At 43.2% G+C, this 17,943-nt stretch overlaps 1 protein-coding gene across 1 annotated transcript in view; it reads left to right on the top strand.

The window, feature by feature from the left end:
* The first annotated feature begins 5,184 nt into the window (after window positions 1–5,184).
* FHL3 (four and a half LIM domains 3) overlaps window positions 5,185–17,943 on the top strand; it is a 79,064-nt gene continuing 66,305 nt past the window's right edge. The window contains exon 1 of the mRNA XM_083173570.1: window positions 5,185–5,422. The gene's annotated coding sequence lies outside the window, so the exon portion shown is untranslated. The remainder of the gene's footprint in view (window positions 5,423–17,943) is intronic.

The following is a 17,943-nucleotide window of genomic DNA, read 5'->3' on the forward strand; positions in this document are numbered from 1 at the left end:
CACAGGTGAGGTGAGACTTGTAGTACCCTGTTCCAGCTTAGTCACACAGCATCAGACACAGAAAAATGTAAAAGGATTATTATTAAGGAATTTGGTGGTAGGAAGTGGGACTGGACACTGGAGGACAGGTAATTCAATGTATATCAGAATCAACTTTATTGGCCATGAGGCACAGGCACAGACTACAGGGATAAATATATAATATACAGCCCAGACTCTGTCAGTGTACCACCACACTTCACTTCATTACACTAACACAGTCAGACTCAGCAGGTTGTCACTATCAGCAGTGTAGTAGTTAAGGTGCCCATACATGCTCTGATCCCGGCGTGCGTTCTGGGCTAAAATAGCATCCATTGCATCGCATTGTGCATGCCTTGTGCATGCGATGCAATGAAAATCAAGTACAAAAAGTATGTGCAGCACATGTGCAGCACATACTTTTTGTACTGTGCGATGAGGTGCCGCGGGAGCGCGCACCTCAAAGCACGCATCGCGGGCGTGTATGAGCACCTTTAAAACTACTACACCACGCAGGTTGTTACTAACAGCAGTGTAGAACTACTACACCACGCAGGTTGAACTTGTCACTATCAGCAGTGTAGTAGTTAAAACTACTACACCATGCAAGTTGTCAATATCCGCAAGGAAAAAAAGGATATAGAAAACTATATCGATTTTATAGGTGCTTCGTATGAGTGTGCTTGGCTTACAGCAGCAATCTATATAATGGGGTAGTCACCCCCCATACAATAAACAAAGTGGGCGATTACACTAGTATTATTAAACAAATAATTAAAACTTAAATTAAGTAGAAGTGGTCAGGTGTGGATAATAAAAAAAATATTTAATTATAACATATAAAATGTAGCAAGAAATATAAAAAGATTAAAAATAATGGACAATGAATCGATAGTCACCCAATTTATGGAGAAGTATGTGCCAGTCCTTTAGGGAATTATCCCAAAGTTTGTAGAGGGTCCTGGATAGGTTTTTTGTAATCCAAACAATTGGGGAACACTCCAGTGCTATTGCCACTTGTTGTCCACAGGATTGTAACCGGGCTTCTTTAAGGAGGTGGCGTGCCTCCAAGATGGTACTTTGCCACGGATGGTGGTGAAAGGGCCAGTCCACTTTATATTGTGAGCTAGTGTCCCAAATAAGAGGCAAATGCGCTGGTCTCCAACTCAAAATAGATGTAACAAGGGTGCTGATGATCAGAGTCCCGTTTGAAATGCACCTACGCGTTTTGCTGTCTGTAGCAGCTTTGTCACTATCAGCAGTGTAGTAGTTAAAACTACTACACCACGCAGGTTGGGTGGGAGAGTGAGCATGCGGGCGGGCACCAGGGAAGACAGCCAGACGTGCACACTGTTCAATCTCCTAGACTGGAGTGAACATGGCGCCCGCCCGGCTGTCCTTATATACATATAGGGCCTCATTCTAGTTCACTCTTTCTGACAAAATCCTTCTTAGATGGACAAAACCATGTGCACTGCAGGTGGGGCAGATGTTACTTGTGCAGAGATAATTAGATGTGGGTGGGGTTTTACTTCAAAGTGAGATATATATTGCAGTGTAAAAATAAAGCAGCCAGTATTTACCCTGCACAGAAACAAAATAACTCACCCAAATCTAATTCTCTCTGCACATTTTAAATCTGCCCCTCTGCAGTGCACATGGTTTTGTCCATCTCTCTGGGCGGGAAAACCCGAACAGGCTTGTGAACGCGTTCGGATAGGGGGGGTGTTTGGGGGTGTCCGGTTTCCCGAAATCCAGACACGCTCATCTCTATAATATATCCTTAAATATTTGCATTTACTGCAGTTTGTAAATTATATTTTGTTTTTTTGTTTTCTGAAATTAGTTTTCATTTGTAGTGCTAAAAAAAATCATCACAACCTTACTCATAAAACAACTTTTCTCATAGTTTGTAGTACACATTTATATCCAGTTTTTATACTTGTTTTATACCCTCCTTATACCCTTGTAATTTAAACCCTAGTTTAGTTGTCTGAATGCTATTGCTGCCACAGCCAGTGAATGCATGACGTTATTGGCCATTCCAGTGGTGAAAGATATAAGCTTGATTGGTTCTGACTGTATTACATAAACTTTACCTCCTCTCACAAAGACCAGTGTCAGGAGGCGTTAATAGGTTTTTCTAAATGTAATGGAGCATAGACAGCAGCTAAGTCATAACTCTCTAATTGGTTCTCACACTCTTCCTAAAGGGGTTAAAGTCTGAATCTGAAGATAGGTTGAGCATAAGAGATTTTTATCATAGTTACAACCAATTGATTCAGGTGGGAATCTGGTGAAGTTGATCAAAAATATAAGTTTGCTAAACTTGTCATTTTCATCTGATCTTCTACCAGAAAACTACACTGTGGGATTTTGGTACTTGTTTTGCTCACTTATTAAAATGTTGTTCCTGCGGCCAGCATAGTTAGCGTAGTCAGCATCCCTGTCAGAATCAGCGTACCACAGAGCGGCTAGCCGGAGCTTACGTAGTTAGCGTAGTCAGTCAGCGTTATGCAGTTAGCGCGTAGTCAGCATAGTCAGTATATTCGCGGCTAGCCAGAGCTTACGTAGTTAGCTTAGTCAGTCAGCGTTACGCAGTTAGCGTAATCCGTCAGCATTCTACCACCACTTATTTCATTGTGTCAGTTATGGCTGCCGAAGCATTGACCATCTTTAAGGAGGAGTCGGTGGAGTTTTTACAATGCCACCACTTGCTGGCAGAGACACAGACCTGTGTCAACAGGCATCCTATGAGGCTTAATGTAAAGGAGCGGATGTGGTGCTGCCACATAAGAAGCTGTGGCAAGAAGGTCAGTCTCTGGGCCGCACAATGATTTAGCGATGTCACCTGACATTTATGACCCTTCTGCGCTTCATATTTTCTTGGGCAGAGGAGCTGACAAGCATTACATTTTGTGAGCGCCACCTCATGATTTCCCAAAAAAACGCAGTAATTTACAACAACCTTATGCGGGAGGCGTGTACCCTCGATTTGGTGTCGCAGCCCCAATGCCGGATTGGTGGACCTGGCAAAATTGTTGAGGTGGATGAAAGTTTATTTGTCCAGCGCAAAAATCATGTTTGACGTGTCCTGCCTCAGCAGTGGCTCTTTGGTGGCATATCCCGTAAGACAAGTGAATGTTTTGTAACACCAGTGGCCAGTGGTGACGCCAGCACCCTGATGTCTGCCATCCAGATGCATATTGAACCAGGTACCACCATATACTCAGACTGTTGGCGCGCGTACAACACACAACAACTTGAGCAGACAGGGTACTATCATGCACGCATCAACCACCCGCTACAATTTTGTGGACCCAGACACTGGGGTTCATACCCAAAATATTAAAAGGCTCTGGGGCACATGCAAGCGGAGGAACAAGAGACAGAGGGGTACTGCACATCAATACCATGACTCCTACCAGCAGGAATTTATTTGGCGCAAAACCCATGGTGCAGATAGAACGCTTTCCTGCACATTTTACACGCACTAACTCTGGTCCCAACAGCCGACAAGTCATCCGATACAAATGTTGATGCAGCTGCATCAACATCAGCTGCATTTGAAAGGAATGAGGAAAGTGAAGAATTACTGTTTTTATAGTTTCTTGGACTTGTTATTTGCTATTATTGAACATTGTTCATTGTTTTTTTTTCTTCTTTATTGTTCACTAAAATCCAGTTTCCAGTTAACACATGTCGTCATTACTGTTTCAGATGTATGATATGCCAGGTGTGAATGTTTTCTCGCGTCCTGCGAGGGGACGCGTTACGCGTCCTCCCGACCTGCTGCGCTCGCCACGCTCCAGGCTGGCGTGGATAGTGGGGGTTTGAAAAGGAGGCATTTGCCAGTATGTAACATGGAGCACTGGCAAATGCGTCCTTTATTGTGCATGAGATGCATTTGCGGCCGCACCCCCCTTTGTGCACAAGACGCACGTGCTACCGAACCCCTAACCCCGTCTCCCCGAAGCGGACACAGGCAGGGTTGCCGTACCCTGCCGCAAGAATTACTGAGACGCACAAGAGTTTGAGACTCTAAGAACACGTTGGGCACTGCATATGCTGTCTTACTCTTTAAAAAATCAAATGGGAATCTGCTTTTAATTTTATCAGATATCAAATAAATGTGAGCAGATCACAGTAGCCAACTAATGGTATAGTAAAAGTGGGAGTGATCAAGATGCACTATGCATAAATCTGGGAACACATTTAGGTGGATGTGTATACCCGATATGTCTGTAAACAATATTGTTCACAGATATATGGCATTTTTTGGGGGATTGAACAAATCAACCCAGGTCAAAATTCCCAGGTCTCCAACCCTGTTTTTTACCTGGGTTGCAGACCAGAGTATGCTGACTCAGGTTGACCCGTTCACACTGCAAAAAATCCTGAGTAAAAAGGCAAATTACTGGGTAGAACTGTACTATGTCTAGCAGTGAGAACAGGGGTCCAGCTCTGCAGTCCCCGATTTAAATGCAGGGTAAAAGTCAGGTTATGCAGTGTTCACACTGCATGTGTGAACTACATGGCATTTACCCGGCAGAGCGGTGGCGGCGGACCCGCTAGGCAAATTCCCGGGTGAAGCAGTTCTACCCGGTAATTTGCCTTTTAACATGTTTTTTTTTTGCAGTGTGAACGGGTCAACCTGTGTCTGCATACCCGGATCTCAAACACGGGTAAAGAGAAGGGTTTTACCAGTGTATCAGATCCGGCTATGCAGAAAGTTCACAATGCAAAAAAACCTGTGTTAAAAGGCAAAATACCGGGTCGACATGCTAGACCCGGTAATTTGCCTTGCAGTGAGAACGGGGTATTATTCACACTGACAGCATGAACATAGTATTACTTGATCTCCAGATTCTTATTCAGACATTCAGTTTTGCAAGGGTTAATGAATCTTGGGTCACAACTACTGTAAAATCAAAAGAGGGGAGTGACCTGCATAAGACCCACTTGTATTTTGTCTACCCCAACAATAATTTTAGCATGAAATATGCTGGTAAAGTGGGCACATAATAAACCATATTTTACCATTTTGAATAGGTAGCTGCAAATTACAGGTACAGTCTGGACATTGTCACACCCCGCGTCCCGCCCCTGTCACACACACACACATAGCAGCAGCACAGCACACACTGGGTGGGATGTGGCCTGGCAGTGTGTGTGTGCAGATAGCCGCACCTTAAGGAATTAAGGCTTTAGTCATTTCCTCTGTGAGTAGTAACTGATTCTCCTGCAGCAGTACTGTAATAGTAGTAGTAGCAGCAGCAGGCGGCAGACACGCGTGTGCCTCGGAGTTCTCACTCCCACCAACTGTACACTGCAGTGCCAGCACCAGAGGCTACTGAGTGCTCCCAGCCCACCTGAGGATCAGAGCCAGCCGGCCACAAAAGTAAGTCTCTATTGTGCTGAGAAGAGAAGTTTGCATTGTTCTCTTTGTTGCAGAAACGTTTCTTCTTTCACTGCTAGTTCTCAGTCAGCGCACACAGAGTATAGGTAACTTCCAATCGGCTTGTACTGTACAGTATGCTCATATTTCCCTATATGCTATTCCTAATGGTTGAATGCATCATGCAGCTAAAAGCCATATGCTGCAGGAGAAGAATATGTGTATTTTGTGAATGGAGCATTGAACGGGGCAATTCTAGTTCATAACTATCCAAATCTGTTCCAGTGTGCAGCTTTCAGCGTCTAGGTAGAAGAGCTTACACTCAACTGGTGCTTCTAACTTCCATTGTAGTATAAGATTTTAAAACAGTCGGTTTAATTTTGTAACATTGGGATGTTATCGCTTGTTTGTGTATAACAGCAAATAAATAGTGCAGGCGAACCCGATGACGTTCACATTGTATAATTACAGCTTCCAAAGCTCCTTGAATCCTGTTGGAGAAAGTGCGCTATATAAATAAAACTTACAATCATTAATCATTTTATTATAAAGGCGGCTAGGTATGATCTGATACAGATAATGTGGGAAAACTACACAGAATTGATCAATTGGTAAATTGATAAATTGTCCCCTCAATGCAGAAATGAACAATATAATGAAAGTAATTGGCATAAGCCCCGCACCACCAATGATATGGGTCTATCGTATAAAATGCGAAGGGTGTGAGGTGCCATTGCTGCGGCGTTTAAAGCTGGCGACGACAACAGATCTGTCATCCTTCACGGGTTGGTTTTAGACCAAATTTACACAATATTGCACTTTTGTCCCAATTACGGCTGCTGTAAATTCTATAGTTGAATGTAAAATAGTTTTGTGGACATATCTTGGGTGTTATCTCATCACTGCGCATACTTCACTGCATAGTGCTCAACTTAGGGATGTTGTTGAGGTTGAGTCATATACAACTTTAGGGATGGCCATTTACCACCACTGGTCAGCAGTGGCCAATGCCACTCAGTCCTGCCTCCTTCCCTGATTGGACAGCTACTTAGTCTAGTTCCCCTTTCCAAATTAGCCTACCACCCATATTAGGGAAGTGCATTCATGTCTGAGACCATCGATAGTTTCATACCTTTGATGCAAAGCAGTGGTGGCATCAGTGTTGATGGCTATCCCTAATACAACTTCTATACATCACTATTTGTAGCTTAAAGGACATAACTGGGTGTTCACTTGTAAACTAATTTTAGTGAGGGCAGATAGAGGGTATATTATCAAGAAAGTGTAAATGCACAGTTGTGTGTATGTGAAGCTGTCTACTTCCAGATGTATCTTTCACACCAATAATACAGCTAGTGCAAGTGTTCAGTAATACTAATGACCGCTATGGAACCAATCATACAGATGTGGTCATATAAACGCGTAAAACCCAGCTTATGAGAAGTATCCACCTTTAAGTCTGTGCATGCAGTTGCAGTCAACTTGCAAGTACCTTTTGTGTTTCAGCTCTCTGTGGCTAATAAAAGAGAAGCTAATTCTTTGAAACCAAAATCATGTGGCTGGACCTCATTTTTTTCTTTAATAAAAGAGCAAATGCACTTTATTAGCGAATAGCTGTGGGTCAGTCTAGTCCCTAGGCCCCTAGTTAGACCTTTCCTAGTCAGGCAATCAGTGTATCAGGGCCCTTATACTGGTTCACTTGCCATGGCAAATTCCTTCTCAAATGGACAAAACCATGTGCACTGCAGGTGGGGCAGATGTAACATGTGCAGGAAGAGTTAGATTTTGGTGAGTTATTTTGTTTCTGTGCAGAGAAATTATCAACTCCTTTATTTTTGCACTGCAATATAGATCTCATTTTGAAGTAAAATCCCATACAAATCTAATTCTAAAGTTACATCTGCCCCACCTGCAGTGCACATGGTTTTGTCCATATGAGAAGGAAAATGCCATTGCGAGTGAACCAGAATAAGGGCCCAGATTCCACTTCACTTCATAGGGTGAATGAAAACTTGGGTTCCCTTTGTAAAGAGATACATAGGGGATGCCTATAGGGGGAGCTCTACTCATCTTTATGTTGTTTAAATGAACAAAGATAAATTCACTGTGCATATTATATTGCCATAACACTTTGTTGTGTTTTTTTTTTTTGGGGGAGGGGGGGGGGTGTTGCTTCATCGTTGCTACTGACAAGTATGTATCTGAGTTGTATGACTAATTTACTTCCACAAAATGATCATCTTAAACACACTTTAGTACTAGTAGGTTATTAGTACTTAACCTATTGTCCATCACTGCTGCTATCTGGGACTTTTGCCTTGAAAACTTTTGCCTTGAAAACCCACTTTCTGCCAAATGGTAAAGTTTTAATGTGTATTTAACTTAAATTTATACATCAGTCCAAATGCATTATTTATTTATTACTAGTTATTCGTATAATGCACACATATTCCGCAGCACTTTACAGAGAGAATACAGTATATCATGGTTGCCTACCCTCCCGGATTTTGCGGGAGTCTCCCGGTTTTTGCCCCATTCTCCCGGTCTCACGGAAATACCCAGGATCCTCCCGGGTATTCAACCTGCAAGCTAAAAAGTCGGACTGCGCATGCGCAAGTCATGATGCGCTGGGTCCTACTAGCGCGACGTCCTGCCCTATGTGTAAATGAAAGCCACAGCGGGGCTCTGTGAGTAGCGCTGGATACAGAAGCTACTCATTACACAGTGGCTTGAAGCATGGAGAGCAGTGGCAGCGGGAGAAATGGCACAAGCAGCGGTGAGCGTATTCTGCTTCTGCTGAAATTACATGGTTTTTTTTTGTTGTTGTTGAGATCTGACTCTGGCTCCGCCCCTTTTTTTCATCACAGCGTTCAGCCACGCCCCTACCTCCTGCTGCTGGCTGCCCTCTCCCGGAGAGGGCAGCCCAAAAGTCGGCAACGCTGCAGTATATGAATATTCACATAGGTCTCTGTCCAGGTGGAGCTTACAATCAATCTATAATTCCCTACCACACGTAAACGCGTAGACATTCTAGGGTTAATTTTGTTGGGAGCCAATTAACCTACCAGTATAGTTAACCTTTGCAAGCACTTGGAGAATATACTCCACATTAGTTAGGCCATGGTGGGAATTGAACCCATGACCTCAGTGCTGTAAGGCAGTAATGCTAACCATTAAACCATTTAAATGTTGCTTTATGCTACACTCATTTGTCACTTTAAAGTGCCCAGTTTTAGACAATATATGATTTAGCTGCTAAAATAAAGCCCCACACACCTTAAAATGTTAGGATATTGGCGGTGGTGGGGACTGGCAGCAGCAATTTCACACACACTTGCCGTTGCCGCACACGAGATGGGTGACGGCAGCAGGGGGAACGACGGTCATGCTGCAGCCACAGCATGGCCGCCGTTAACTATGTCCTCCCTAGTCCGAACATGCTTGGATGGGGGAGGGGGTCGTTAACGACACATGGGAGCACGCATTGTTAGCGATGCACAGCGTACACACTGGACGATATTGTTCACAATACCATTCAGAAAGTCCTTTCTGAAGATATTGTGACCAATATCGTTGAATGTGTATGGGCATTAAGGCTGCTGTTTTGTTTCAGACTTAAGGTCCATACACACTGGGCGACTATGCCCAGCTTGTATGGGCAGAGCTCACCGTTCATCGCCGGGGCATACACACTGGACGGCTTTGAGCTAAAAGCCGTTCAAACATGCTGTTTTGAGCGACATTCAAAACTGCATGTGTATGGACCTTTAACCCCTTCATGACAGAGCCAGTTTGTGCCTTCATGACAGAGCCCTTTTTTTCAAATCTGACATGTCTCACTTAAGTGGGGATAACTTTTTTTTGCTTTTACTTATCCCAGTGATTTTGAGATTGTTTTCTCGTGACACATTGTACTTCAAGTTAGTGGTAAATTTTGGGCGATACAGTCTGTGTTTTTTTGTGAAAAATACCAAAATATCGTGAAAAAATGGAAAATTTAGCAATATGCAAAATGTCACATTTTCTGCGTGTGAGACAAATAATCATACCACTCAAAATAGTTAATAACTAACAAAGACCATATGTCTACTTTATGTTGCAATCATTATTTCAACCTCCTTTTCATTTTTTTGGACACTAGGAGGCTTCAAATATGACTAGCAAATTCTCAAATTTTCAAGAAAATTTCAAACACTGATTTTTTTAGGGACCAGTTCAGTTCTGATGTGACTTTGAGGGACTTGTATGTGAGACACCCCCATAAATGATGCCATTTCAAAAACTGCACCCCTCACAGTATTCAAAACAGCATTTTGGAAGTTTGTTAACCCTTTAGGTGTTTCACAGGAATTAAAACAAAGTGTAGGTGAAATTTCAAAATTTCTTTTTTTTTGCAGAGTTTCAATTTTAATACATTTTTCTAACGAATACAGTAGATTTTACTAGAGAAATGTGACTATAAATTGATTCCCCCAATTCTTTTGTTTTCAAAAATATCCTATATGTGGCCCTAGTGTGCACGTTGACCAAACCACAGGCTTCATAATAGAAGGAGCACCTACTTGATTTTGGAGCCTCCTTTTTATGAGATTTTTTTTTAGGCACCATGTAGGTTTCTAGGCACCATAAGTGCTAAAAGTTAGGAACCTCCCCCACAAGTCACCCCATTTTGCAATCTACACCCCTCAGGGAATTCATCTAGGGGTATAGTGTACATTTCAAACCCCCAGGGGTTTCACCAATTTTGGTACAACTGGGATGTGAAAATGGAAAATTACATTTTTTTTACACAAACATGCAGTTCTGGCTCAAAATTTTTCATTTTCACAAGGAATGAAGGAGACAAAGCACCCCAAAGTCTGTGCCCCAATTTCTCCCGAGTACGGCAATGCCTCACATGTGACCAAAAAATACCAGTTGGGCGCATGGCAGGACTCAGAAGGGAAGGAGTGATTTTTGGATTTGGCAGCACAGATTTTGGTGGAATGAATGGTGGGTGCCATGTTGCATTAGCAAGACTCCCAAAGCACCAATACAGTGGAACCCCCCCACAAGTCACCCCATTTTGCAAAGTACACCCCTCAGGGAATTCATCTAGGGGTATAGTGTACATTTCAAACCCCCAGGGGTTTCACCAATTTTGATACAACTGGGCAGTGAAAATGAAAAATTACATTTTTTTACACAAAAATGCAGTTCTGGCTCAAAATGTGTCATTTTAACAAGGAATGAAGGAGAAAAAGCACCCCAAAATCTGTGGCCCAATTTCTCCCGAGTACGGCAATGCCTCACATGTGACCAAAAAATACCAGTTGGGTGCATGGCAGGACTCAGAAGGGAAGGAGTGATTTTTGGATTTTGCAGCACAGATTTTGGTGGAATGAATGGTGGGTGCTACGTTGCACCAATACAGTGGAACCCCCCCCACAAGTCACCCCATTTTGCAAAGTACACCCCTCAGGGAATTCATCTAGGGGTATAGTGTACATTTCAAACCCCCAGGGGTTTTACCAATTTTGATACAACTGGGCAGTGAAAATGAAAAATTACATTTTTTTACACAAAAATGCAGTTCTGGCTCAAAATGTGTCATTTTAACAAGGAATGAAGGAGAAAAAGCACCCCAAAATCTGTGGCCCAATTTCTCCCGAGTACGGCAATGCCTCACATGTGACCAAAAAATACCAGTTGGGTGCATGGCAGGACTCAGAAGGGAAGGAGTGATTTTTGGATTTGGCAGCACAGATTTTGGTGGAATGAATGGTGGGTGCCATGTTGCATTAGCAAGACTCCCAAAGCACCAATACAGTGGAACCCCCCCACAAGTCACCCCATTTTGCAAAGTACACCCCTCAGGGAATTCATCTAGGGGTATAGTGTACATTTCAAACCCCCAGGGGTTTCACCAATTTTGATACAACTGGGCAGTGAAAATGAAAAATTACATTTTTTTACACAAAAATGCAGTTCTGGCTCAAAATGTGTCATTTTAACAAGGAATGAAGGAGAAAAAGCACCCCAAAATCTGTGGCCCAATTTCTCCCGAGTACGGCAATGCCTCACATGTGACCAAAAAATACCAGTTGGGTGCATGGCAGGACTCAGAAGGGAAGGAGTGATTTTTGGATTTGGCAGCACAGATTTTGGTGGAATGAATGGTGGGTGCCATGTTGCATTAGCAAGACTCCCAAAGCACCAATACAGTGGAACCCCCCCACAAGTCACCCCATTTTGCAAAGTACACCCCTCAGGGAATTCATCTAGGGGTATAGTGTACATTTCAAACCCCCAGGGGTTTCACCAATTTTGATACAACTGGGCAGTGAAAATGAAAAATTACATTTTTTTACACAAAAATGCAGTTCTGGCTCAAAATTTGTCATTTTAACAAGGAATGAAGGAGAAAAAGCACCCCAAAATCTGTGGCCCAATTTCTCCCGAGTACGGCAATGCCTCACATGTGACCAAAAAATACCAGTTGGGTGCATGGCAGGACTCAGACGGGAAGGAGTGATTTTTGGATTTTGCAGCTCAGATTCTGGTGGAATGTTGGTGGGTGCTATGTCGCATTAGCAAGACCCCCGAAGCACCAATACAGTGGAACCCCCCCACAAGTGACCCCATTTTGCAAACTACACCCCTCAGGGAATTCATCTATGGGTATAGTGAGTACTTTGACCCCACTGGTGTTTTGTCAAATTGTTAGGCATCGATACGTGAAAATGAAAAATGTCATTTTTTCCATTAATTTGTAGATTCACCCCATAATTTTATACTTCCACAAAGGGCAATAGTAGAAAAAGCACCCCAAAATTTGTTACACAATTTCTCCTGAGTATGGCAATACCCCATATATGGTTGTAAAACGCTATTTGGGCAGACAGCAGGCTTCAGAAGGGAAGGTGCACCATTTGGCGTTTTTGGCGCAGATTTTGCTGGAATGGTTTTCATGCGCCATGTTGCATTTGCAGAACCCCTGTTGTATCAGAGCAGTCAAAAACCCCAACAAGTGATACCATTTTGTAAACTACACCCCTCAAGGAACTCATCTATGGGTATAGTGAGTACTTTGACCCCACTGGTGTTTTGTCAAATTGTTAGGCATCGATACGTGAAAATGAAAAATTTAATTTTTTCCATTAATTTGTAGATTCACCCCATAATTTTATACTTCCACAAAGGGCAATAGTAGAAAAAGCACCCCAAAATTTGTTACACAATTTCTCCTGAGTATGGCAATACCCCATATATGGTTGTAAAACGCTATTTGGGCAGACAGCAGGCTTCAGAAGGGAAGGAGTGCCATTTTATCATAGAGTTTGCTGGAATGGTTTTCGGGCGCCATCTTGCATTTGCAGAGCCCATATTGTACCTGTGCAGTGGAAATCCCAAGCAAGTGATACCTTTTTGTTACTAGCCCCCCTCATGGAACTCACTTACGGCCGTAGTGAGCATTTTGACCCCACTGGTGTTTTGTCAAATTGTTATGGGCTGTGAAAATAAAAAAAAAAACTAATTTTTTACATTAATATGTAACTTTAGATCAAAATGTGCCATTTTCACAAGGGTTAATAGGAGAAATTGTGTAACATATTATGGGGTGCTTTTTCTCCTGAGTATGGCAATAGCATATATGTGTTTGTAAATTTCTGTTTGGACACATGGCAAGACTCAGAAGGGAAGGTAATGGCATGCGGCTCTTTGTACAAGCTGTGTGGAGTACATTAAAATTCAAGGGAAGTGTGATATATCTTAAAACAATCTTTGATACACAAGCCTGGTTGTGTGGGGCAGGTTTCACAATGGTAAGTTGTGTCCTTTCTTATCCCCTTTTTGTAGCATACTCTACATCGTTTCTGGGACCTTCCTTTCTTTCCAGTGTGGGGGACTTCACTCGGAAAATGTTGCCCTGGTACAATTCGCGAGGCCTCGCTTCCAGAAGTACTAGGGCCCCCCTGTTCCTGGTTGCCAAAAATAAGGGCCTTTATTACTGCCTCTTGGTAATCCAGGAATGTCCCCCTTTGGCCTGCACATCGATGTAGTACAAATGCGTTGTACAGTGCCATTTGTACTATGTGTACAGCTAATTTTTTATACCAGAACCTTGTTTTTCTCATAGCACTGTAAGGCTTCAGCACTTGATCTGACAGGTCGACCCCCCCCATGTACCTATTATAATCCAAAATGCAGTTGGGTTTTGTAGTTTCGGTACTTGTGCCCCGCACTGGGACAGGGGTGCTGCTATGGCCATGCACTGTTGTCAAGATAAGGACATCTCTCTTGTCCCTATACTTGACACACAGTACATTGTCGCTGCATAATGCCCTGCTCTCGCCCCTTCTAAGTGTTTGCCCAAGCAGCGACCTAGGGAGGCTTCTATTATTTTTCCGTGCAGTGCCGCATGCCACAGTACTTCTGGAAGCGAGGCTTTTGAATAGTGGGACGCTGGTATAGAAATTATCCAGGTACAGGTGGTATCCCTGGTCCAGCAGTGGGTGCACCAAATCCCACACTATCTTCCCACTAATTCCGAGTAAGGGGGGGCATTGTGGGGGGTCTATTTTTGTGTCTTTACCTTCATATATCCTAAATTTGTGTGTGTACCCTGATGTACTCTCACACAGCTTGTACATCTTCACGCCATACCTTGCCCTCTTACTTGGCAGGTACTGGCGGAATTGGAGCCTCCCTTTGAAATGTACCAGGGACTCATCTATTGAAATGTGCTTCTCGGGGATGTATGCCTGGGCAAACTTGGTACTAAAATGGTCTATTAGGGGTCTAAGTTTATATAACCGGTCATAATTGGGGTCATCCCGGGGTGGGCACTGTGCATTATCCCTATAATGGAGAAACCTAAGGATCGCTTCGAAGCGGGTCCTTGACATAGCCACACGGAACATTGGTGTATTGTATAAGATGTCTGTGCTCCAGTAGGACCTAATCGTGGGCTTCTTCACTAGCCCCATGCACAGTACAAGGCCCCAAAATATAACCATTTCATTTTTATGTACAGGGGTCCACTTGCGGGGCTGGGCATAATTAGAGGTGGGGTTTTGCTCAATAAATTGTTGGGCATAAACATTAGTCTGGGTGACCATTAGATCAACTAAATCATCACTAAATTTTTTTTTTAAAAAGTCCAGCTCTCTGAACCCTGCTGAATTAAATTGTATTCCTGGATTCCCTGTGAACTCAGGGACCTGGGGTACGTAGTTTTCAGGGGTTGTCCATGTGGGGTCAGAGGACTCGACTACTGCAGTGGGAGTCCTGCGTTGCCTCCTCGGGGGTTCATCAGAGTCACTAGATGATGAAGAGGATGACAAACGGAAATTTGTCTCATCCTCGCTAGCAGACTCAGTATCAGAGGCCAGAAACTCGTATGCCTCCTCGGCAGTATATGTTCGTTGGGCCATAGTTTTATTGGTGTATGTATTTATGAGGTGCTTCAACACGTGTGGGGTTTTGTAGCACTGACAATGTGCAAATGCACTGCAAAAATTATGGTGTGCGAATGCACTGAAAAATTATGGGGTACAAATGCACTGAAAAATTATGGTGTACAAGTAACGCACAGAAAAAATTATGGGGTACAAATGCACCGAAAAATTATGGGGTACGAATAACGCACAGAAAAAATTAAGGGGTACAAATGCACCGAAAAATTATGGGGTACGAGTAACGCACAGAAAAAATTATGGGGTACTAATGCACCGAAAAATTATGGGGTACGAATAACGCACAGAAAAAATTATGGGGTACAAATGCACAGAAAAATTATGGGGTACGAGTAACGCACATAAAAAATTATGGGGTACAAATGCACCGAAAAATTATGGGGTACGAATAACGCACAGAAAAATTATGGTGTACGGATAAGGTACAGAAAAATTATACGGATCACAACACACAAAATTAGGTGGTGACTACAGGGAGGGTGATCACAGCACAGATGACCACAGGGAGGGTGATCCCAGCACAGATGACCACAGGGAGGGTGATATAGGCAGGGGTGACCACAGGGAGGGTGATCCCTGCACAGATGACCACAGGGAGGGTGATATAGGCAGGGGTATTGTGGTGATCAGCGCAATTTCACACAGCCTAAACACAGCCTAAACTCTGACACAGCTCTGACACAGCTTCTCCTTCCAAAGCTCTAACACAGTGAGAGGGTTAGAGCCCGGGAAGAGAAGCAAAACACCCCTTTTACAATAGAAAGGCTGTGATTGGTGTAGTCAGGACTGACTGACCAATCACAGCGATCGGCGGGGCGGGACCACTCTGATTGGTCCGCGGGCGCACTGACACGATCGGCTGCTGTTGATGACAGCAGCCATCTATACTATGTCGCCTTGTCACTTGACAAGGCGACATGACACGGCGGGGACGTACCTGTACGGCAAGGTGCGCGAACTACCCCGCTGCCGTGACGTACAGGTACGTCCGCGGGCGGGAAGGGGTTAAAGAACTTGTAGCTTTATGCATAAAGCAATTTTAAGAACATAAATATTTTGGTGGTGTTACAAAAGAAACTGGTTACCATGATTACCACTTTAAAACCATTGGGTATACTTGGCGTAATGTTGCCGTTGCCCTCAAGTCGCAGGCTATTACATTTCCCCTTAAATCTCTAAAAGCGTATAATTTAAGTACCTCATTTCAGATACTAAGCAGAGGAACAGTGTGTTTTTTGTCTTCTGCTTCATCTCCTGTATATAACCTGAGTGCTACAGAACTGGTACAGACAGGAAATTAGCTGCCACAGAAGCTTATATGGCACTGTCTGTAGTGTTTATTTTCACGCACATGTGAAAGCGTTGCAGAGTACTCACTACACTGGAATTTGCCAAGAGTGAAATTAAAGTTTGAGACATTTTGTACTATGGACACCTGTCTAGTCTTATTTGTAAAAAAATTAAATGGCTTTCAAATTTATATAGATCAGCTACTTTATTTAATCTGAAATAAAAAAAAATACAGCAGTTAATTTTATGTCTTATTAACTAAGGTAAAAAATTTTTAAGCATGCACAGACCCTTACAGTGAAACTATTTTCAAAAACTTTTCTTTGATGTGCTGTACTGATAATATTGGTATTGCATGGTATGGTAAAACAATTTATATTTTGGTTCAGTAAAAGAGGAAAATACTATCCTATGTCCACCCTACACATTTTGTGACCCAGAGTCCTATCTGTGCATGTGTCTAGTGATTATCGCCATAGGGGAGTGATAGGAGGCATATGATTGGATCCCTGTCAGCTGGGAATTGTTAATGGAAGCCCATAGGCTTCTAATTAGCATTGCAATCTAATGCTGCTTTCCCCCTGCCAAACCTGCTTTGACCCGTTTTTTTTAAACGGTTCATTAAACGGGTCAAAGCAGGTTTAACCCCTTTCCCACTGCACGTAGTAAACGGTATAGTACTGGTTAATTACCATTTTTGTACCTTTCACATTGAACCCCTTGTGAAAGCTACAAAATGGTAATTAACCAGTAATATACACCCCCTCCCCTGGTACCTGCCCTGTGCCCACCCTCCCCTAATACTTACCTGCGTGGGGGATCCGGGCAGCAGGGTTCACGCACTGCTGAGGAGGCAGCGGGGTCCGGAATGGGCACAGTACTTTGGGTCCCTCTGCATGCTGGGCAGTGGGGACGCAGCGGGGTCCATCCCGCATGGGCACTGTGCTGGTGGTGCAGCAGGGTCCATTTGGGGTCCATTTAGCGTCGGGGCAGTCCCTGCAGCTGATGGGAACTAATAGTTCCCACTATGCGCATGTCTACTGAGCGCCGTGCATATCAATGAGCCGCTCATCACATATGCGCATATTTAATGAGCGGCTCATTGATATGCACGGCGCTCAGTAGACATGCGCATATTTACCTTAAACGGTAAATAGTGGGGGGAAAACGGCAATTTACCGTTTAAGAGCTGCAGTGGAAAAGGGGCATAAAGATGGCATTCCCTCTGCATCCAAGTCACAGAATCTATCACATCCCAGGGCTTGGTAGATATGCAGTAAGTGGCCAAACCTTTAAAAACTGCATTTTCTGAGGTTTGGCCATATTTTAAATCTTGCTGCATCTCGCCCCAAGTGTCACATGAAAGAAGTATAATTAAACTTGTTTTTTAAATGTTTACTATTTATCCTAACAGTTAATCTATTTTTAATAAAACTTAAATTCATCCAGGCCTAAAGTTACTGCTTCTGGTATAGGCAAAAGCATTCACTATATGGCTGATGCAGGTAGAACATTACTGTGGTGGGTTACTACTACTACATTTTTTGTACTCGCTTACTGAATTGCACATTCACTCATAGGGCCTTATTCTAGTTCACTCTTTCTGACAAAATCCTTCTTAGATGGACAAAACCATGTGCCCTGCAGGGGGGCAGATGTAAAATGTGCAGAGAGAATTAGATTTGGGTGAGTTATTTTGTTTCTGTGCAGGAAAAATACTGGCTGCTTTATTTTTACACTGCAATATGGATCTCACTTTGAAGTAAAACCCCACCC

The sequence above is a fragment of the Crinia signifera genome, chromosome 2 (assembly GCF_055691185.1).
Source record: "Crinia signifera chromosome 2, ASM5569118v1, whole genome shotgun sequence".
Taxonomy (NCBI): domain Eukaryota; kingdom Metazoa; phylum Chordata; class Amphibia; order Anura; family Myobatrachidae; genus Crinia; species Crinia signifera.